General features: G+C 37.3%; 1 protein-coding gene across 2 annotated transcripts in view; it reads left to right on the top strand.

Moving 5' to 3' along the window:
- Positions 1-828: 828 nt before the first annotated feature.
- LOC150084527 (junctional adhesion molecule 2A-like) overlaps positions 829-24,269 on the top strand; it is a 204,347-nt gene continuing 180,906 nt past the window's right edge. For both annotated transcript variants that reach the window (XM_090375291.1, XM_090375290.1), the window contains exon 1: positions 829-1,050. The gene's annotated coding sequence lies outside the window, so the exon portion shown is untranslated. The remainder of the gene's footprint in view (positions 1,051-24,269) is intronic.

The raw sequence follows: 24,269 nt of genomic DNA, 5'->3' as shown, positions 1-24,269 counted from the left end.
GTCACCAATGGACTGGCCCGCTCTGATGGCCTGAACTAGATGTGTGGGGGGCACTTCCATGTGGTCAGAACTACCTGCATAAATAAATATGTCCGTTTATATGTGCCATCAGAGTCGCTTTCCTTTAGCCATCCTTCCACACTGCAAAAAACCTGTATTCGAATTAAGATAGGGAAATTTTTATAGGTTTTTTCGTATCGTGACAGTTTTACAGTTGCCCTCCTTTCGTGGAAATTGTATTTTCATCTAGCAAAACAAACGAACTGGCTATAGAATACAGTCGATTTACACAAATTATACACCTCATAGCCTCTGTTGCTTTGGCGCTAAAACCAACAAACACGTGTATATTGAACGCTTTTCACATTCATTAAGGAATGCGTGATATTACTAGAAAAGTACTAGGATACTTTTGTTGAAATAGTGTACACTATCAGTAAAAGAGACTTAAGTTCCATTTCTCTTAATTTTATGCTATCGTTTCATTATTTCCAAAACTGTGCGTATATGATGAACTAGTTTTGCGTCTCATAAACAATTAAATTTTTTCTTAATTTCGGTGAAATAAAGCTTCGAAAAGAAATTTTAAGAAAATCATCGAGGGGAAACTTTTATTTTGTTTGGCAAAGGCACGATATTTCTCTGAACGTGTTCCGCATTTTTTATGTGAGCGCACTGCATGATGTAATTGTTTTCATTCTATAAAAAGCCAAAATGTTTGATTTTGAGCGTTTCCGAGTTATAATCAGTCCGTTTGTTATCGAAAAACAGCAGGAACATGTAGCCAATGATAGACTTATTTATTTGTATAATCCCATCTTCCTCGATCCCGTTAGGAGTCGCTACCGTCGGTACAGTTACATGAATCAGAATATTGTTCTAACGATCGTCGTCTGTCGAGTAGTGTGGTTATGGAACAGTGTGGCCAGTAAAATGCAGGTCACTCCATAGATGCAGTGCTATAGCGGTGGAAATATTGGAATTTTGCATCTGTGTGGATAAAGAGTGGAAGTAAAGACTTATTTCCTGCAGTCCTCCTGACCTTCACTGGTAAGAAAAGCCGTTCGATATTTATCTGCTGTATGTGCCATGTTTAGTTCCGCAGTTAGGGCAGACGTGCTTTCGAGAATTATTGATCTAGCGAGGGACAACGGTATTTCTGTGAGATAGAATATCAGAGAAAGAATGCATGCACTAACCGGACTTACTCGAAGCAGCAATTTATTATTATTAGCAACGTTTTCATTTTCTTAGTCGTGGCACATCGAAATTGTCGTATTTCTGTTTGAAGACAGTTTGTGTATGGAAAAGGCTTGCGCCATAAAGAAGAGAGTAAGTTCATCAACTGGCACTGAGCCATTTTTGGTATCGATTCACTGTTTAAGGTGTTTTATGAAGTCATTGTTTCTTACTACTTTTTTTTTTTTTGGTCCTTAGGATAACAGCACTTGTTAAAAATCTGAACGAAATTAAAAATGAATGTTGAATGGGGAAGTCGCACTGGGCAGTTTATTTTACTTCGCGTATTTGAAAAGCGTCTTTCGAGAAAAATAATAATCAATTAACGCCTGACATTTAATAGACACGAATTGTTATAGATTATTTTGTTTCCGTCTCTTATTTTTGAACATAAATTGAATCCGTGACCTTCAGAACTGCTGAGCATTCCTTTTAGGATGGAGTTTACGAATTCTGCTAACTATTTTCGCATTTCAATAAGAACGTCATTTGTTTATCGCATGACTCCTCTTTTTCTGAGGGGTCGTGCGATAGTACATCCGAAAGATGCGAAAACTTTCTAATATTACTCTTATTTTACCTTGGCCAAGGAGAGAAAAGTAGCTTTGACGTCTAGAAGAAATCGGCTGTCGCTTGTACGAGACATTAGCGAATGGGTTAGTCAGGTGGTGTAGCCAAGGCATAGAAAACATGGAGGAAGCTATTAGAAGCGCAGAGTGCGAGCAGGTAGATTGTTTTTGCAAACGTGGGGGATAAAAAAAATAATCATTTCAGTTGACATGTGGTAGTCCCGTATCGGGCAGCAGGAGAGGACAGTTGGCAGATGCCGCTGTATTAACTACTCTCATTACAGAAAATGCTAAAGGTTAATGTATGCCGGACTCAAGTGTTTACTGTCGAGTACCCAAAGTGTCATGCATTCCCTTGTGAAAATCATTACGACACTCTTCTTTTGACCGTGTGTGGTAAGAAGATAATCACAGAAATGAGATTACGAAGAAATTTTATCGTATTAAGCAATCACGTTAAATCGGTGTTAAAGTTAGAAGGAATTGTTATAATACGAAGAGTGACATTTTTGAGTTATTTAGAACTTTGTTCGTAATCAATATGTAAAACATCTTTTATACTGGATACCAAGAATAAACACATTTGTCTTAAATTAATGGCTAATTTAGCGTTGGGTTTTTTGTTTTTTTTTTTAAAAACAAGCACGAACTTATTTGAAGACATGGTATAAGTGGGTTTTCGTTTGATTAGCTGTTTTCTTAAATGACTTTATTCTAATTGTGTAATATGCTTTATTTTCATAGCATCAAATTGTCCAGTTATAATTGTTTGACACCTTAAGGAAGGAACTTTGAAGTTTGGGTTTGGTTATCAGAATATGGAGAGTTCTCACTTCATTTATCTGATTGTGAGAATTCATTGCAAACTAGACCTACGATTGGTACATTAGAAGGTTGGCTTTCTAAAAAAATATTTTTCAGCCATGATGAGTATGGGAAGAAGTAGCAAAACGAAATGGAAGAATCCCAGTCAGGTTTTATTTTTGGGTGGGGGGAGAGACTGTTATTGTTACTCGAATATGATGGTCGCGAAGTGACCAAGGACTGATGAGTTTCGTAAGAGGCTTACTGGCCCTTGGTCGCCTCAAAATAAGAACGTCTGAAACTTGAGTTTTTAATACCTGTGAATTATTTACGCTTGCAATTTGTTATGTCCGAAATAGGATAAAACCGCCTCTTTTATATAAATATAATATGGAATTTTTAATTATGAAATTCTCTATTTTCGGAGCCGGTATGGAGTTAGATAAATGCCAAAACGCTCGAAAACGAATTTTAAACCGGAAATTTGTTTAAAATAACTTTTTGGGATCAGATTTATAATCCATGAACATCAAGCAACATAATTTAATGGGAAATTCATTACGAATTATTAATATCTATCATAAACCACTTATATATATCATAAACAAATGACGTAATTTCCATAGAATGTGTTGTTAATAACCACCCAGTTTGTCGTTTCCCTGTTAAGAAATCTCAGATATATTAATGGGAAATATGAACTGTATAACTACGCTAGCTGTTATCAAAGGATTCTTAAAATAAAAGCAAAAATTCATTGTTTAAGAAAAAACATGAAATTGACCAACGATTAATAAAATCAACAGGAGAATGGTAAAGGGTTAAACACCACCAAGAACCCCAAATTAAACCCAGTATTGTGTGGAGAGCTGTCGCAGTTTACTTGAGACTTTTTGAAATTTGCCAATAATTACAAGCATCAAGCAGCATTTTTTGCGAATTGAAACCAGCTTAGAAACTGAGGGCATGTTTATTAATAATATATGAATATCGCGACCCTTAATGTCTCATATTTTTCCCACACCTTTTTTTAAAGTTTGTAAGATTTCTTAACCAGGAAATGACAAATTGGGTGGTTATTAACAACACATTCTACGGAAATTACGTCATGTCCATAGACCTGGCGGTCGTTAGGCAAAAAATGCAAACAATTCAAAACTATCCAACGGTTTAAATTTCTTTCTTAGGCATTCATTAACTTTTACGTGCAGAATGCGGTCAAGTAGAATAAAAACAAACCGTATTTATTTGTTACATATGTGTAATTGTGCAAAAATAGAGTACATTGTGATAGTTACAAACGAGCAAATATTTTCTTATCCTTTTCAGTATTCTGGAATAGCAAAACTCGGGTTCATCTCGTAATAACACTATTTTTGACAGTAACAAGAACATCAGAAGTGGCGATCAGGAGATGCAATACGGAATAACTTTTGTCCATCCATATACGTAGTGTAGCAAGAAGCTTACATGAAAGAAGAAACTGGATTTCGTTTATCTGTAGGTATCTTGAAAACGGAATTTCGAATTGATCATTGAGAGCGCAAAATCTGAGGAGCGATTGGTTGATTGTTTTGGACATGTGATATGTCTCATATCAACTCGGTCCAACTCGGCCTTGGTACGCTGTGATAATTACAGAGTCCTGTAAAATGGCCAGAAATTAGTGTGTGTGTGGGTTTTTAAGTTGCTTCTTTGCCACTTTTCTACTAGGAAACGGCAATCACGAGGAAAGCTGCTTCCTAGTACCTGTCCTTGTCACGAGGAGGCGGGTCGCGAACGTACTGACCAGTACAAAAGGACTAATCTAAAAATCCCGCATCCACTAGAAGCCAAACGCATGTGAATGCGGAACCAGGGGAAAGAAAATTAATACTAGAATACAACAAAATAAAAATAATATTAATATAAATAGGAGAGTATGAATAAAAAATAAAACATTAGAAAAACTTGAGAAAATAAAGTAAAATGCTGAAACAGAGCCACATAGATCCCTCTCCAAATGTGAGGCCAGCATAAAAAGTATAAATAAAATAAAATGTAATAATGGAAAGGATAAAGATGGAGACGTAAATAGAATAAGAAATAAAAAAGGGAACAGGAAGGAGAGTGCCAAGGGCTGTGGAACCATAATTGCATAGCATTATAAAGGTCAGCTCATTAACAGTTAAAAATATCAGGAAACTTTTTTTTAAAGGAAATTTACTTATAGCCAAACTGTGACTATACCATCCCTGGATAACCGCTCAGCAGGTTTTTCCTAATCAGTTATAACCATTAAGTTGTCTGAGGACTGACTCAAGATCGACTTCTGCCGAGTAAATAAAACTTTGGCGTAATCATAAATGCTGTAACACAGTTGTTTTTTCAATGAATTAGTGCTCCTGACCTGTATGAAATGTGTGTGATAAATTCAGTCGTTGTCCCAGAACTTCATAAATCGGGCTGTAATATAGCAGATGCTTATCTTCAACCTTTTGCCTCTTTCGTCCCACCTACCACCTCCTCAAGAACCGCTGGTCCCACCATAGTATAAAGAAAAACCTCACTTTTCTAATTGATTTCTTTCTTTCTACATTTATAAGTACGAGTAGTACTATAATGATTGGTAGATATTTTTAAGGATTTAATAATTGTAATAACTTAATGTTTAATGTTGGTGCATGAGTTATTAATGAAAAACAAACTATAATTACAATTTTTCATTAATGAGAAACCTGGGGTTGTACCTCATTGATAAAAGAGTATCAATTCTTGCCGTAATGCAAGAAACGGCAAGTTGACGTGTAGGCTCAAGTGGTTTCTTTATTTACTTATTACAGTTGCTGTGACAGAGAAACCTGTCTCTCAAAGATATGTTGAAGGAAATAGTACGGGTTTTTTAACAGCTTTCTCACCAAGTTGTCCATATTGTCGTTTGATTTTAATCCAGAATGTTACCAAAGGCAAACCCTTAAATAAAGCTTTCAACGTTGGATCACTTGTTAATTTACCGACGCTATCTTGTTCTGAAAGTGAGTGCGAAACAAATAATTGTTTCGCACTCAGAATGAACGGATCTAGTACCCACAGAAAACCAATTCTAGTATCGTCATTAGATGTAAAATATTGAAAGGCGTGTACAATTTATCTAAATGCTCGGAAACAAGCTTGGCAATACTGTTAACGCTAGACTCTCTTTTGTCTACAACTTTCAAAAAACAATGAAAATATCAAATACTCCATCTACCCTAGTTTTAAATGCTTCTGTCGTATTTTCAAGGTGGAAGATTGAAGCATTTGGAAATTGTAATTGCCAAGTTAGTTCATTAAGAAGTGAAGAAATAGCTGTCAAATATGCCAATTTGTGTTATTTAACAACTCTGCCAGCTTTGATTTATTTAGAACCAAGGTACTCCTATTTCTTCTGAGTTCAAAGATACGAGATAACATTTTTCCACCGACAATCATCTAACCTGTATGTAACAAACTAGTCATGTTCTACCCATCTTATCACATAATCGGCTATTTATTTAATGTATTGGCTTTAATGTAATTCAGTACTTCAATATAGTCAGATAACTCATGAGACAGTTCTGGGACCATTACTTTACCTGCAATTTGTTCGCAATGTATCATGCAATTTGTTGCTTGAAAATCGTCAAGTGCAACTTCGAACTTTTGGCAGCGACTCCTGAATGCGAGCCTGTCATTGCAGCAACGCCATCTGTACAAAGACCAACGAGGAATTTACAAACTAGGCCCTTATTTGAAAAAGTAATAATTTATAACGCTGAATATTTCTGAGCTTGTTGTTTTTGTTGGCATGCTACAAACCATTCGAACATCCTCAGCTATTTCCTCTTCATAGATAAATCAGACGTATCCCATTAAAATGGCACTGTTTGAAATATCTAAGGATTCAACTAACTGAAGAGATTTTTTTTTTCAGACGCGAAATGAGTTGAGCTTCGATATCACTGAACATGCTGTCAACGACGCTTAACTGTATCGTTCGAAAGTGGGGTTGTAGCAATCTTATTTCTCATATGGAAACACCTCTGTAAATTACGTGCAGCCTAGAGGGATGGAGCCAGAAATTACTTGAAGAGCAGGAGTGGATACTGTTCTGCAGACACGGTTTAAAGCTAGCAGAAAACATCTTTGTAATGATCCTAGTTTTCTTTGAAAGGTTAATGGCTTGGCTCTCGAAAACGAGGCCGCTGCCACGTACGATTAGAAGAATAACTGTCTTGTACGAGATATTCATGGTACGATGAGTCAGCGCCCACCATTGCCTAGATATTCTCATGAGTTTTGATGAAAAGGACTTCTCGGTTAGGTATGTTCTGGATTGTTGAATATTAGACGATTGCCTAATGTTAAGTAAGCCAAGAAACAAAGTAGTGGCCACCAGCGGAATGGGCATATTACTGACTCTTATCGAAAGGGGAGTCTTGTCGAAGAGAGAGAGAGAACTTTTGAATATCCAGCTTAACAACTACTGCATAACAAAGTTTTTGCATTTCTTTTCAATTAGACATGGGAGTTTCCATAGAAGATCAATGACAAATCGTCAGATACGGAAGCGAGCAGTAATTATCAAACTTTTTCGTAGCCTCTGATTAAGTACTAAATTTCATGTAAACGGCCCTAGTTGTATAAACTTAGCAGCATTTGTAAAACCACATCGTGGGCTTTTATTAATGGAATGCAGTGGAAGGGAACTGATTATCACGTGAATGGTAAAATCCCACGGCTGATACTGAAGTGGGGAAGTCCACCTGCCCATTTCGAAAGGGCGAAGAAGAGAGATCTGGTTCTACTCGTTGGCTATTCCCAGGTCATGCTTTATACAGTACTTGAATCTCATGTAATTCATTCATAGAGAAAGTCGGCTCCCAATAACAATTGCCATTGAAATACTGCTTTGTATTTATTCGTTACAGAATTTTTATCCAGTCTTTTAAGAAGTAATATTCACTTTGGAAATATATAATATTGGTGTAGATACACCATAGTTTACCCATAAATTGAACTACATACGTAGTGTAAAGGCATCGTTTAATTTTCTCATATTGTGGCTACCTTCACAACGAGATACTGTACCAGGTATTGCACTATTTCGAATAAATAACGTTTCTCTAATAGAGGAGACTACTGTTATTAATTCTCAGTGGGAACCACCGCCCAGACGCGTTTCGAAGCTTGTTGGCTTACTCATCGGTGAGTGGGTAGGTACCCTGTTAATGCAAACGTGCCATCAGAGTGCGCGAAGTTAATTCCACAATGTGAGAGATGCCAAATGGTGAACAGAATGATACTGTATTTCAGGGGTGTCCACTTAGTTTGTGATGCGATCTACTTTTTTTTCCTTCAAAATGTGCCGCTATCTACCATCTCAAGAATTTCATTGCCATGGTTAAAAAAGTCAATCAACACATATTGAAATGTTGTTTATAAATTTTAAAATTAAATGCAATTCAGAATTCTTATTTTAAATTCATACGTTTTTAATTTATGTGAAGTTTTGTCTTAATGTCATCTGCCAAACTTTCAAAATCGGGGATGTACTGTGATAAGGCCAACCGTAAAGAATCCAGTGCCGGATTAAGGCACGGGCTAGCAGGGTATTGCCTGAGTCGCCATTCTTTAAGGGGCGCCAAATTTTAAAAAAACATGAAAAAAAAAATATTTGTATATGTCCTTAGTAAAGGGGGCGCCGAAAAATCTTTCTGCCCGAGTTGCGAAAATACCTTGGTACGGCACTGAAAGAATCGTCTGTATTGAAGTCAGTCTTTGTTTCAAATACGAAAAGGCCGATTCACATAGATATGTGGAACCAAAATAGTAATTTAAAAGTTTACTGCGTTTTTTTTTACATTTGGGTACTTTTCTCGGCAAACATATTTCCAAAACTCTTTTTCTGATGATCTGGCTTTCAGGAAGATATCGTTTCGCAATGTAATAATTTCATTTTCAAGTAATATTTTCTCCATGTGAAAAATCTCGGCAATTTTTTCTGCAATTTGTTTCATATCTAAGTCGACATTAAATGGATAAGAAATAAATTGAACAGCGTCTTCAATTGTTTTAAAATCACTGAATCTGGTTTCTCTAATAGAGGAGGAATTTGGTTTCAAAATCATCCACAACTTTTCTCAAGAAACACATTTCTCACTATTAAAAAAAACAGAACTTTTTGCAAATGATCTTGCATATTTGAAAAATTAATTTTTTTGCCAAAAATTGATATTTATATGCAGAAATGCTACTAATCATTTCACCCACATTTTTATTTTTTCCTTGTAATTCCAAATTCAGATCGCTTAATTTACTGGTAAAATCTGCCAAAAAAGCTAGATCACGCAACCCCCTCGTATCTTGTAACCGCCGATAATCATCTCCCCTTTGATCAACAAATTTTTTAATTTCATTCAGCATATTTCGAAATCTCTGTAGAAACTTACTCCGACTCAGCCACCTGCATGTAGTATCAGATCTGGTTAATTTTCATGGAGTGCATTTTGAAAAGTCTCCTTTGAAGAGATTGTCCTCTGATGGAATTCACGATTTTAAAAGCTATGTCCATAACACTTTTAGTATTTAATCTTTTGCTGGCTAACGCTTGTTGATGGATGACAGTGGTAACTCAAATCTGGGAATTCATCCTTTTGGCACAATGCGATGAATCAGTTAAGATGCCCCGTCATTGCTTTAGTTCCATCTGTTGTTATTGATACGAGCTTAAATAGTGGTAATTTAATTTTTTTCAATAAAAGTTTTGAATGCGTTAAATATATCAAGACCTCTAGTTCTTTCTTTTAACGAAACTATATCCAGCAGTTCTTCTCTGGTGGCAGAATCATCGAAAACCATACGAAGCAAAACGAGCAATTGAGCTATATCACTGACGTCTATAGATTCATGTAGTTGTAAAGAAAAGGACACACAATTAGCGATATATAAGCACGCAATTGTTCGCTCACATTTTTACTAATTTTTTCGGTGCGTTGCATCACAGTATTTCAAGACAATTGCAGATCATGAAGGGCACTTTTAAATTTCATTTTTGTTCTTAATATTTTCGAAAGGAGAATCTATTATTCTATTATTAGAATCAATTCGTCGTGATTGACCGAAATTAAAGCCGTGATCGACTTGTTGGCCACCTCTGCTTTTTTAATGACCTTACAAGAAATATGTACTGAACCGTGTCGCTGCACTAATGACCGCAGCGTAGTCACAAAACGAGATGCAGCCACTCAAACAACACCCCAGGAGTTTGGCCAACTAACTGCCTACTCAAAACGGAAAGATACACGATAAGAATCCCAATAGGATTACTAAAGAAAATGAAAGCGCCCTCGAAACTCTCCTAATCAAATCAGGTTATTGCCACTTCCTGAAATCACTTGAGTCGAGATGAGAAGAAGAAAAGAAAACCAAGCGACAAACGGCTACAGGAAGTAACCGGAGTCAACCACGTAGTGAACCACACTAATAAGTTGACAGTCTCACGAAAGAAACGAAGATGTTCTACAACAAAACAGACATGACCATGCTACTGAACCGAGGATTACTAACCAGAGATGTGTATCGAGAAGCAAGAGTCCTACCTCACTTTCTCCACACTGGAAGGCAACCAAAGGATTACAACAACACTAACAAACACGCAATTATTAAAGACTCACCGCAGTAAACAGACGCTTGCAGAGAAATATAACATCTCTGTTGCCTTTTCCAGGACCAAGATTTTTGCCTTCCGGTTTGGACCCTCACCAAGCCCTGAATCCGCGAAGGAAATGTTTCTTGTGGAACACAATATCCCCGTTGAAGTAAAACAGCTTAAAATTAGGCAAACAGGCTACTCCTCATTTCTAGTAAGGTGTTCACTTTCTGCCTACGAAAAAGTTCTGGATCCCAACTTCTGGCCCCCAGGCATTCTTATCAGACTTTTCTCTGAAGGAAAAACGGCCATCCCACCAGCAATCCCTACTAACTCGTCCTCTACAATTGCCTATTCCAAAAAAACCTCTATCCACACCCCACATTCAGGGTGGGGTGTGGATAGAGGTTTTTTTCTTATCGCAAAATGTGCGCAGTATTGTCAAAAAATTAGCCCTTTCGCAATCCCCCTCCAGCTCGATGAATATGATTTAATCTGTATCCAGAAAATATTTGGCTGAACCACGGAAGACAACTTACTCACATGGCCACTCCCCACCGATACGGAAATATTTGCAATGGCAGAGACGTGGAGGTGGAGTCTCCATCATATACAAAGACATCCACCACCTTGTGCGTGCACAACCCACCGACTACCCTGCATTTAAAGCCATTTCTGTAATTTTTAAAGTCCAAGAAGTGAGGATTCAGGTTGTAGCTGTATATTTGCCTCCTGACCATAATCCCGACACAAGAGATGAGCAGCTAACTACCTGGATTATAACCAGCTCAAGCCTCACATGCTCGCCTTTGTTTTAGGAGACTTCAACAAGCCCTCAGCTTCTTGTCTTGGGGAGGGCTTATTGAAGTCTCCTAAAACTCCTCATCTCTTGGCCTTAAACTAACCCATACGCAACCTACAGACGTCATAAAAACCTCGACCTCTTATTCCATAACCTCGACCATCTCACTCTCACAACGCCGATTTTTAGGTTCGCATCAGATCACGACGCAATTGCCTTTCATTGCGAAAGCCTATGTTCTCTCCGACAACTTGACCAATATGACCATAAAGAATCCCAATTCAAGATCTCATTAAAATATATGCAACCTCAAATCATCCTACAAAGCCTCCGTAGCCAGGTGGGCAGGAGCAGCAGTGCGTAGCACACTCTTCTTGATTAGACCGGGGTTCGAGCCCGTGAGCCACCAAATACGGAGGATGCGGAAAGGTCAGGGAATGACCACCGCATATACCCAGAGCAATATGACTTAGTTGCTAATGCTCCTAAAAACCAAACAACAACAGACTAAGAGCTACAGACTGGAATAAAATTGCTGCTAGCCATCCTGATGAAATTCTTACCAATCTAGCTAACTTGTTAGAAGAAATCTCCCGTGAAGGGGCTTTCAAATCCGTCCGCCTGTCTTTCAGGACCAAGAACTGGTTTACCAGCGACACGAGCCGACCGGGCTAGCCGAGTGGGTAAAGTACCTGCCCGGCAACCCAAAGGTCGCGGGTTCGATTCCCGCCTCGGGCTTGGATCAAAGTACTGCAAAAACCTTGGGAGGTGCAATATGGCCACAGAAGCCGCATAACGACTACAGACCAATGCGCCAACAACTACCAAATCAGAAAAACCAGCGACACGAAACTCTCGTTCATCATGAAACAAACTATACAGCAAATGCGAAAGACACGTGATCTAGCACACTAACAGCTCTATAAAAAAAAAAAAACATCGGGCACACTTCCTAAGCAAACGGAGGATAGCACAGAACGACTGGATTGCCCATAGAATGAAATTTGGGAAAAGAATCTACACCAACAAGGACCGACAGTCTCCCATGACTACTGACGTCTTCCTCGCGTCGGCTAACGGGCTAAAAACTAAGCCCCTGCCTGGCCTAAATCCCTTTATTTGGGTTAATCCACCAGGTAGCCAAACATCACTGGATAAAATAGCCATTACAAAGGAATGGCTTTTTTATCCAGTCTTACTGAGGTCATCAACAGTTCCCAACAAGTCCACCACTGGCTCAGATGGATTCCCTTTTTTTTATGGTTAAACTATGCGGTGTATATATCATCGACCTGCTTGATGCATACAACTCCACCCTCGAAACAGGAGCTTACTCTACCATCTGGAATACATTTTCTCCTGTCCCAAAATCGCATAACGACTACAGACCAATTGCCATAGGATCACCTTCCTCAAAATCATGGAAAAAGCCATACTCCCTGCTCTCACCCATCACATGTTCGGTCACAAACCACCATACCTCCATACCTGGATGATCCATGATCACCGAACTCATGGACACACTGTTCAGAACTGAAGGTACCTTAAGCAATAAAGAGCAAATGGATATTGTGTTTCTCAACAATCTATCCATCCATGCGTTATGTGCCATACTGTGCAATTACTTCAAAATCTGTGGCCACATTCTAGTTCTCCTTAAACTGATACAGTCCAGGGCCCTATGCATCAGAAACCAGAACCATAATCACCGCATTCTCTGCCCCAGAGGGCTCCCTCAATGCGGTGTTTTCTCTGTCGCCCTCTTCGCTGCTGCATCATTAGAACCCTTCCTCGCAAATCATGCCAACGTTTGCCACGTACGCAGATGATATACAAAGTTCTTCATCGTCACAAAATGCTCCCAGTTTCTCCAGTCCTATCACTGTGAGCTCCAACCGACAGCTACATGAACTGGAAAATTACCTTCATGCGATTGGGCTCTCCATTAACAAAGAGAAAACCTCAACTCTCTCACCAAGAAGAGAAATACCAAAGATGTGAACATCATTATAGCGGACTCCCCAGTTAAAAAAAAGTCGCCCAACATTAGGATTTGGGTGTCACCTGCGACAAAGACCTCACCTTTTTGCCCCACTTTAATGCCACTTGAATAAAAACATGCGCTTTATGGTCAGTAAAACAGGAGATCTCCAACTTCCATAACCGCACCTTATCATCAAATGCATTCTTCAATGCATAATCCCAATTCCTTTATATGCCTCGACTATATGGTCCTCTGCACCCGCATCATAGAGGGTGCAGAGGACCATATAGCCATTTCAAAATCCAGTATTCCAGGGTTCCTATCCCTGGAATTCTGGATTTTGAAATGGCTAAATAGCGTTGCAGGTCTAACACCTACAGGCTCAAAATCTATTCTGATCACCAATCTTAATATGCTTCCTTGGAGGTATCACATAATCTATAGGAACCTTCTTACCCTCTCTCAGCTTCTATCTGGAAAACTTAGATCACCTGATATCTGGGATATCATCGCCAGATAGGAAAAGATGTCAGACCAACGCATTCCCATACAGATCGAAACTGCGTAGCATGTTCTCTCTGGATAACGTTCCTACTTAACTCCTTACAAATATTGAATAGGTTAGCCATAGACGTTGAGAAGCTCTGCAAGGACAAAACCTACAGATCTTCCACTCTTGCAGACATGTATGCCCTCGTCATGCTCTAGGTGGACTCTCGGAGATGCCGCTCTATCCACACTTTGTTGTATCTGTATGTACTTTTATGTTGTATCTTTGTGTTTATGTATCTTCACCAGAGGCTGTTTTAAGACTGTGCATTGTATCTGGACTCTGTACACAATGCATTTGTCAGTCATTTATATTTAATCCCTGTATGTAACTCGTGTCCTATAGCTGTAAAGGGGCATTTCTTCGGAAATAAATTGATATTAATAATAAATGCACAAGGCATAATATGACTACGTATGTAGTTAAATTTATAGATCAACTATGGTGTATCTATCCGATATTATATAGTTAATTTAAACCCATATCATATTATGCCTTGTGCATTTAGTCTTTAAATATTTTGGAAATATGTACGCAGGCAATACTCTATTTTATTTAAGAATTACTGTACCCTATTTTAAGAATTGCTTTATTTCTTTAATGAAACTTTAGCGCAGGAAGTCACAATTATGAAAGATTCAAACTGACATTGTTAGTGCAATTGTATCATTATGTAGAGTTGAATTTTTTAAGATAAACCGAATTTTATACATTGGGCATCATCTCTCTCTCCCCCCCCCATTATGCAAATATCTCATTATGTAACTAACCCACTACTTCAATTCTTATGCGTCTGGGTCGTAAATTCTTATACCTCTGGGTGCCTAACGATGAGAGGCCAAATTGCTTTGAATTGGTGACATCTGGGGGAGGTACTGAACTGAGAATAATAACATGTCTAACAGGCATTTCTAATGGGTAACTGTTACTTATTTGAAGTATAAGACCACGGCTTATGCTTCGAATTCATTCCACGTCTAGCATAAGCTCGAGTAATAAAACCTTGCTCGTCTTCAGGTCCTCAAAGTGTGAGATGTACTCTCCCGTCATCTACTGGCAATTCGCCGAAATTTGAGTGGTTGTATGGCGCGCTGCCATTCTGTAAATTAAATGATCAGCTTGCGTATAAGAAATTATGAAGTGAGCAATAATAATATTTGTCTTTCCTTAAGGTTTAATGGTGGTCTTAACTGATCTGGATGTTTTTCTAAATTATTTTCATCCGGTAACACCGTTTATTTTAATTGGACATCAGTTGGAAAATTTTGCAGTTCGATTTTTAATTTTATATTTGTGATTCGAATTGTAATACGTTAATTATATTTTGGCTTTATGGGGGGGGGGAATGCCTTAACCTCTCAAAATTATGCGATGTATCTTAAATATGATTTGTATGAAGTATATTTAAGATAAATATGATTTAAGATGTACCTTAAATGTGATTCATATAATTAGCAAACGCGATCCTTTCAACCACTGAAAGTTCTGATTTCAGAAAGACACCATTGATGCGTCTTATTCTCAGAGTATTTTTAACCGCTGCTCTAAAGGCTATTTGGAATTTTAGTTCATCGCCAAATTTGCGAAATATCTTATATTTGCACTTTGGAGATGTTTTTGTTCCCAGTTGTATTAATTGCTTTATACCGGGAAAGAAAAAGCGTCATACTTAATTATGATTACTTAGGCAGTCAATACGAGAAATAGCTGGAATGAGAAATTCTTAAAGAAGTTCAGAATTGGAATGACAAGCGTTTCAGTTTGAACCTTTTTGTTTTATTATTTGCTTTAAAGCATTAAGCGAAAGTGCTCGTATTCTGTGGTTGGTCAGTTTCCTGTTATCTCCACGAAAACTGGGGTTCTGGGTTGAGTAAAACCTTGCAACTCTGTGAAAAAGTCCATAAATTCCTCCCTTTTTTAGATGGGATTCAAAGTTAGCCATAAATGTTCACTATGCGGAAGGATAGTTATGACTAGTACCAGCGGCGAGAGTGTCAAGCGTTAATTCACTAGAAGTTGAGTGGTACTTCATGTCCTCGTTGCTGTTTGGTATGAATTTGTTTTATTTTTCTGTAATGTACATTTTTTTTTCCATTTTTAGTAATAAGGGAAGGCTCTTCCACTACGGCCGAAGTTCAACTACTCGGATTTTCTCTGAGTAGTAGAATGCTTCTGTAAAAGGAATTACTTAATACTCCGTTTCTCAGTCTTTTATCAACGTTAGTTTATTGATGGGAAGGAATTACACCATTAAACTCAATTTCATTAGGTTAACCCTGATCTTGGTATATTATAAAAAGGGCGAAGAATTTAGTAGCATGGCTAATAAAGTACATTAGCAATGCACGATAAGACCGACTCTTATGCTATAAGGATGATCTTCTAGAGAAGCAGTTTGGTCAAATCACAAAAAGATTTCGTGTTTCCGGTAGTTGCAGAGGGAACATAATGAATTTCTCCTTATTTGGAAAAAATAGTAAAATACTGTTAATAGGAGTTTAAAATAGTAAAATACTGTTAATGACTCTCTCGCCCAGTTGGTAAAATCGCTATCCTCCTCACACCGAGTGGTAGAGACTTGAGTTCGAGTCCCATCGCTGAAGTTTTTGTTTTGTCGAGAAAACAGAAAATTGACCACAGAACACACACACAATTTAAAGAAAACATGAACGGAGCAATATGACCTTAGTCACTAATGTTCCTAAAATCCAAGAACAAGTAGTTCTCTCTGTGTGTGATAAAAGATTCGTCACCTTTAAAAGAAAGGTGACGAATAAACTCGTATGCTTTTAATTTGCGTTCTAAAATTTGCTTTGAATGGACCGAAAACGTAGGAAGCAACTTAAGTACTGTATTAGCAGCGTTAATAACAGGAAGTTGGAGATCTTTCAATTTAAATATTCCTTTCGATGAGGCCCTAGTTAAATATTTCTTGGTAAGGTTTTTATTCGGTTACCTTATGTTTAAAAGACGGCAAACTACATAAAGTACAATGGCCTACAAATAAGTAGTTCGTTTTTCTATCATATCAAAACGCCCTACCAATCAGAATGGGGATGATTTTACTTGTTCAGAAGGTTCTGCATAAGCATAATCTTCTGTTCATACACGCTTAATGGTAATGGAACTCTCCTTCGAAAAAGTGTACAAAAGCTTGTCCACTGCTTGCTGGCAACATTAAAAATAACTGGTCCATAAGTTCCATTTTCTGTTACTAACCTATGGAGAATCTCCCCGAACATATATTTCTCAAGAATCGTTTAGTTTATAGCCTGTCGCATAGACTTAAGAAGGTAGGCGGATTCATTGAAGAGCCATGCCACTCGTGAGATGGAAATAATGTCTTCTACCAATCAATGTATGTTTTTGTAAATACTTTAAATGAACCTTTTTTTTCGTTTACCAATTATGTGTTGAGCCCTGTAATTGGTGTTGTTATGAGTGTTTCATCAGTTGTAACTTAATATTATTACTGTTAGCAGTAAAGATGTAATTATGAAATTAATGGCAGGCGATAAAGAATCGCAGATCTGCGACTAATCGGATTTATATTCGATGCCGCAATCGTTCGTCTTACAGCACTTTGCTGTACTCTGAGTACAGCAAAGTGTTTACGAGGGATGACGTAAAAGAATAAATTAAAGTTATTAGCAAGATGATGAAAGAAGCAAAACCTGTGTGACAACTTGTCCTTGAAAAAAATCCCTTTTTCTCTGTAGTTGCAAGACGCGTGTCCTTCATTTATCTATTTCATCGGGGCATTTCCCAGCCTCTTTTAAAGTTGCATAACCTTTCCAAATCCATAGGTGACAGAGCTTTTGATAGCTAACTACTTTGTGTACTTCTAAGTTTGTTAATTTAAATTCATGTCCTAATGTTTATCTCTTCTGAGATAATAGATTGCATAACTGGAGACTAAGTATCTCTTTCTCGAAGAAGAATATTCCTTTGTTCTCGTAACTATCTCTTTGCTTTTGCTTTTCTCCTTTTGCAACAAGTAGACATATTCCGCAAAATACAATTTCGAAAATATTGCTCGTGTTTAAAGGTCTTTTACAAGACTTTATTTCCTTACATGAAGAACTCATTTTCTGCAGTACGACATTACTTTTTTTTTTTTTTTTTTGGACAGTGCTGCTAGAAGAGTTGAACTTTTGTTTGTTCGCTTTTTCCACTAGTTCCACGGTTGTACAGCAGATCTCGAATGATCTGACAACCTTTGAGGCTCGCGCATTGATATGCTAATATGCATTTGAATGGATTCCTCGCTGGTACACAGAAGCGCGAACTATCTGGGATGCTTTTTTCGATAAATTTCTTCATACTGTTTAGCCTGGATATCTACTAGGCAAAAAGTAGCATTTTTAATCATCCTGTCTCTTGTCTCGAGAGGGCGTTAGCTGGCATCCCGAACGTTGTTTAGAATGACCCAAGCATTGAGGGGTAGGGCGGAACAGTTTCACAAAACGTGGATTGGCAGAGGGTATGGACTGGCAGTTGCACCTAACAATAAACAACTTTTTAGAGAAGACATCATGAATCAAAGATTGGTTTTTGACCAGAATATGCAGTACCAGAAACTATTGTTGTCCCAGTCTCATGCGTAGCAGGCCTTTCAGAAAAATTGGCACATCGATTGGGATCACCATCCTTCCACACGGTGCTGAAAATGTCAATGTTTGAATCCTTTCTCGATGGAAAGAAAATTATTTCCTTTTTCACAGTGGCCATGTTAGTCGGTCTCGGGCCAGAGTTGCTGGTTTCTTGCTCCCTGAGACTCAAGTTTTTCGTCCATCCAATGGACAAACCTCGAAGAATACATTCTGTTATATACACTGATATCTCATGGCTTTAGTTGCCTCGGCGCTTAACACACGCATCAACCATCATTACGAGAATCATCTGTATTTCAATCATTTGCTTCCTGATTTGAATTAGGAAGTGATACTTGTCACTGGATTCTAATAATCACTTATTTCTAGAGTTTTAAGTGGGTTTAATTTGTTCCTTTAGGTTTTCTGTATTATATTTGTGTCCCCGTTTTCAATATCATACTTTTCCCATTTAACTTAAAATTTACCATTTTTAAATTTAATTTTTAGTGTGTTCACGAACTCAAACTGCATTCTTATATCGGATGCTTTATTCATAGGCTTTCTACATTTTGTATGTTCGACATGCTCGTTGACTAATAACTGATATTTATTGTGTTCACTATAATGGAATGTCTCATTAGTGGCACTGCTGTGTTTATTTGTGTGTGTCCGGATAAATCAGTCTTTCTAAGGGTTAAAACGATGTATAATTTGCAACATTACTTCTAATTTTGAAATCCGTGCGAACGTAATCGTTTAATCATACATAATGGGATTTCGAGGCTTATAATTAGCATATCACTGCAAGCTGTATATTAATATATAATAGTGAATGAGAAGCTGCTCAGTTTTGTTTTAGAGGGGGAGTTAAAAAAAGGCAAGCAATTCATGCTGCATACTGAGTGATCCTGTTTAGTTCTCGCGATAGTCGAGTCTGGCTCATAGTGTAGCTGTTCCTTGATCGATTTACGAGAAGAAAATCGCGTGAGCCATCTGGACTCTTGTGGCCACGTGCCGCCATTCTTGGGGTGTGGTATTAGTCTTGTCGCAAGATGGTGAATATAACGGCGGTAGATAAAGTGGATCATGTACCTGGTTCATAAGAACTTTAGATATTGTTCTTTGTAATAAATAAAATCATACGGCACGAACCACTTTGGACTAAGCGGAATAATTCTGAATTCCGGTTTTCTCAAGAAAACTGCGAGGTTACTGTAATTTCTCAGAAAACCAAAATTAAGGTAATTTTTTTCTACAGTGATTGATGGCAATAAGGAATGTTTGAGGAAAAACAACCGACAGATCCGATGTGTTTGACCACTGTGACACTAAACGATATCCGTTTAGTGGGTGAAAGTAGTATGCGTACAGTTGAGTACTGTGCAAAGATTACTAACGAGTGTTTATGGTCTTGTTGTTTTAATAATAAAAGTTTAAGTTGTGGTCAACAAGATGCAGGATGGCCGACTTTAGAAGTACTGATATATATAATTCTTTTATTATTTAGGGATGGGTAATATCGGAATTGGTAAGTATATAATTACTAAAGAAGTTCGACGTAAGAGCATCGTTTAAAATGTTACTCTTCAACAAAAAGTCGAACGAATCCAAATTATTTCTTCCTCAGTGTGGTCAAAACGAATCCTGATCCAGTGGCGCTTTCAAGGGTGCGTTTTTACTTTAAAGAACTTCTTTATGATTATTCACAGCAGACATCGCTTTCTGGTTACTAGAAAAAATTTTTTTCGCCAAGGGTGCACGTTAGGAAATAAAAAAAAAAAAAAAGTTGATTTATTATGGCAGTTTTGTTCCCTAAGGGTTAAGGGATGAAACAACCAGAACAGATCAGACCAGAATTTTTTCGGGGGTGAGGGGTTGTCTGATTCTATTATGGCATCATTCACACAAATACTCGTATATACAAGAGGTACATCAGGAAAACCATAAAATATGGTGAACGATTTTGTTAAGATCTGTTAACTGCACATAAAGTTTATTTTAATTCCTTTACAGTCAGAATACGAGGACTGACTCGTAAGTCAATGTAATACGAGCTGTTCATCAAGTTAAAGCAGTTCAGGAGATAGATTGATGTTCAGACATGCTTATTTGGTTAATGTCAGTGGTAATTCAGTACTTCGCGATTACGGTAATAGTAAGAAGTGTGGTTTATTTGAGGTTCTACAACATTATTGTGAGAGTAACAGATTAACCATTTATGGCTTTACTACAGCTAAACGTTGGATTATATTGTGCCAGAAGTTAAGACGGCAGTTACGTGCCATGCATTGCAGTAGTCCTCAATATTAAAGGGCAGTTGAAGGTTTACAAAGCATACCAGTCAAGATTCGTGTATTATCCAGTCCTTTAAGAGTCCAGAGAACTTTCTTCAAGTACGCTTCATTATTGAAAATTTTTGAATTAGTGTAAGCATCTCATCTCCATCTTTACTGGAAAAAGGAACGAAGAAACAGACAGAAGGACAAGCATTTCTCAGGCAACATCTGGGAGTATTCGAGGTCGATAACTTCTGGAAACTTCAAGGTGCCCCAGCCTTCGCATTGAGCAATTTTAAGAGGAAGCGATGCCACTTTTAGTGGTCACTTTGTGAGATTTAAACTGACGGGTAGATCTATAAATGTATGTTATAAATGAAATCATTCCGAAACAAATAATTCAAAACTTTAAACGGTTCCTGCAGCTGATTTCACTAATAAAATCTTATTGTGCATTGCCCTTAATCTTTCATAGTAGCATTTGACATTTTTTATTTGCTGGAGGGAAAACTAAACGTTTAGAATTCCTCTCAGTCAACACACTTCTGTTTCCAATGAAGAGAATTCTCAGTTTCTTTAATGCTCAGTTTCTATTATTCTTGGAGTCTTCTCACATTTTTGTATGCTTTCAAATACACACATCTGTTCAACGAATTTACATGACATAACATATAACTGAACGTGAAGTTTGACTTCGATTCCGCCCCCACCCAAGGGATTTATCACAGTAGGTTTTTCTCACAAGGATAGCACCTCCCATCAAAAGGGGAGGGGGCTGTTTGCTATAGATATTTAAAGGTGGCTTTATTGCTAACCTATGAAGATAAGAGGTGGCTTAATTCTAGATATGCATGACAAACTATTATCATTCATTGTATTCATACTTAATGCGTATGAATGTAGCTAAAATCTGTGAAGAATAATACCCTGGCACCGTGGTATAATTAGAAGCCCAGGGCCACTTGAACAAAGGGATGATTCTGGTAAAGAGAACATGATGGTGCTTTAGAATTTTGCGGAATACCAAAAGATGTTCTTGCGAGTGAGAATGCATATGTTACGACACAAGTGTGATGAATTGTCTAACATGTACGGAAGCGAAATTTTGAATAAAACAATAGCCATGTGTGCATTCCGATTTTATAGGTCATGTTTCATTCGCGTGGGTAAAGAACTATGCATTGGATGTCTCATGATCGTTAGACATTTTTGACTTGGTTTTTCTCTAACGTCATGTCCAAAAAGACTGTCCCAGAATGATTTAAATTACTAATAAGCCCATACTCCTTGAAACAGTTAACCTCTCCGTGAACAGGTTTCTTCCCACCTTGTGAAACTAACCGAGAGGATAGAAAGACAACTGCTGGTTGTTAGATTGAAGATAAAATATCATCTTTAACAAGCCAGCATCTGTTGTATTAGAACCAAGGCTTCCAACACCTTAGTGATCCTTTAAAAAAACCACCGTTTTTTTATAACGAGGGGCTAACGGAATGCACATTGAAAAGGAGCAACAAATATCTCAGACTCCAACTGAGATTGGTAAACAAAATGCAATAGTGAATTGGAAGGAACTGGGAAACTTAAAGAAGAGATCTGCAGAATAACAGTATGCTAAATATAACGGCATCCCAAATGGATGACTATTCGTTCTTCAATGGTAAAGAGACATATTTCCCACGCTATGAGGACATAACATTAGGATTGCTGTTTCCTGATGATTATACCATGATTATGCTCTTCCAGATCATAATCAAAGTATATTACTTAATAGTTTAAACACTGTTTCCCATTCCGATGTTCTAAAAATAATTATTATCCTTAAAGATGATTTATAAGCTTTTTAATTAATCTTGGTTTATTATAAATGAGCGTAATATTATAGAAGATGAACTATGGCTATTTTATTACTACTGTAATGATCTCAAGTACCTTCATTAAAAATCGCGTTAAACTATTCGGTCTGTCATGATTAAAACAAACTATTTTTTTATTTCAAAAGTATTTTTAATAACAAATTGGACATTTAAAAACAAAAATAAATTCTTACGTTATTCGTACAGAAAAAAATCTTGCAACTACCGAAGAAACACAAATATAAAATAAGACTTTAAAATGTAGTGAAAAAATAAAGTACAATATAAAGGAAACTTTATAAAGAAAAGCTGAAACACAGAAATAAAATATACAGATAAATACTAGAAGCGATAAAAACAATCTTCTCCAAGAAGATTTCGGAGCAATGGGCTTCTTTATCTACTTTGAAGAAGACGAGTAGTATACTTAATTATATTTTGCAGAGCGACATATACCAGCGCAGATCGTCGACGGTGGGTTAAAGACACGAGAATTTTTAATAAAGTATATTTTTGTTTCGAGGGCAGTTACAAGATTTGTTTCAGTGTGCTGAACCCAGCCGCAAAAGGCCTTTTTGCTAATGAAACTGCGTTGGAAGTGTAATCACATTAGAAGAAGGTCAGTGTCGTTAAAATGTTTCTCTTGCGTAGTGTATTTCTTAATATTCTCTTAATCGAGCAACCTTCTACCTCCACACGACTTGGCCCCGCTACAAATTCAACTTGGACTGGCGACGCCGGCTATTTGCTCACGATATGTGACAGCAGTGGATAAAAAACCACTGCACTGGCGCGACAGGCTTTTTTTGGTATTCGTTTTTCGTTAAATGTGTTCTATTTAGGTCGACTGAGGTGAGGAATGGGAATACACGACTTACTTATATCTTCATTGTTTCTCTTATTTATTCATTCAGTAATCGTAAGTGGCATCTTTCATTTATAGCATCGACATTATGTCGCGAATTTAACATCGCAGATTTTTCCAAGAAAATTGATTTGAACCTTTCTTTTCATTACGTGGAGTATTTATGGATCCTACGAAAGGGAATGGCAAGTAACAGACTGGATGAAATGAAATTATAATTTGTTCTTCATTCATTGAGAGAAATGTTTCACTTTCAGTCGATAATGACGCTTTCTGACAGATGGCGCTAATTAGAAATTTAAATAAGTACGGAAAGAATTAATGGATTTGAAGACTAACGTGCAGATAAAGTTAAAGGACTGTAGAATTCATAGTATTGGAATTATAGCAAAAATCTCCCATACGCTATTTTTATTTAAAAGATTTATAAACGTATACTAAAATTTTATTTTAAGAAAACATTTTGTATTTAATTTATACGCAGAAGTTCTAGACTTACAAATACAATATAACGTACACGTATGTAAGCCGGTAAAGAATCTAAAAATAATATTTACAACTGATTTGTTTACGTTGCAATTGTAATATATCCTATCTGTATTAATAGTTCACCATTTAAAGAGAATATTCCTTTGGGAATTATTCTGCAATCTGTCTTTCTCTGGTTAGGGAATTTTAGATTCTCTTTGAGCAAAAGTTCAATTTTATTTTTATTTTAAGACAATCTTTATGCAAAAGCCACAAAAACCCTTTTAATTTACGCTCAAAGCCAGAGCAAACAAGGAAATAGTACGATTTGGATGGTTCTGTAGAGTGCGAGCTGTTTTTGGACCTTAAATATGTAGAAATTTTTGGGAACTGTCAGAGCATATTCGCTACGATTGTGGTCCAAGATGAAAGCAGTTTCTGTGGAAAAATATTCAAGCTGTGCGGGGCAGTTCAAAATGCTGTTGATTTGGACCTACCTGCTGTCTGACATAAGCTATTCTTCGCAGTCAGAGGAAGTGCACTGTTCTCTTTTATAATGCATGCAGCTGCTAACAGCACGGATTTGTGACTGTTCGAACTTGCACGTTGTAAG

Source organism: Mastigoproctus giganteus, chromosome 6 (assembly GCF_048544385.1).
Source record: "Mastigoproctus giganteus isolate SK-2022 chromosome 6, ASM4854438v1, whole genome shotgun sequence".
Classification (NCBI taxonomy): Eukaryota; Metazoa; Arthropoda; class Arachnida; order Uropygi; family Thelyphonidae; genus Mastigoproctus; species Mastigoproctus giganteus.
The sequence above is the reverse complement of the archived record's forward strand: the minus strand, read 5'-3'. Positions and strand labels throughout refer to the sequence as shown.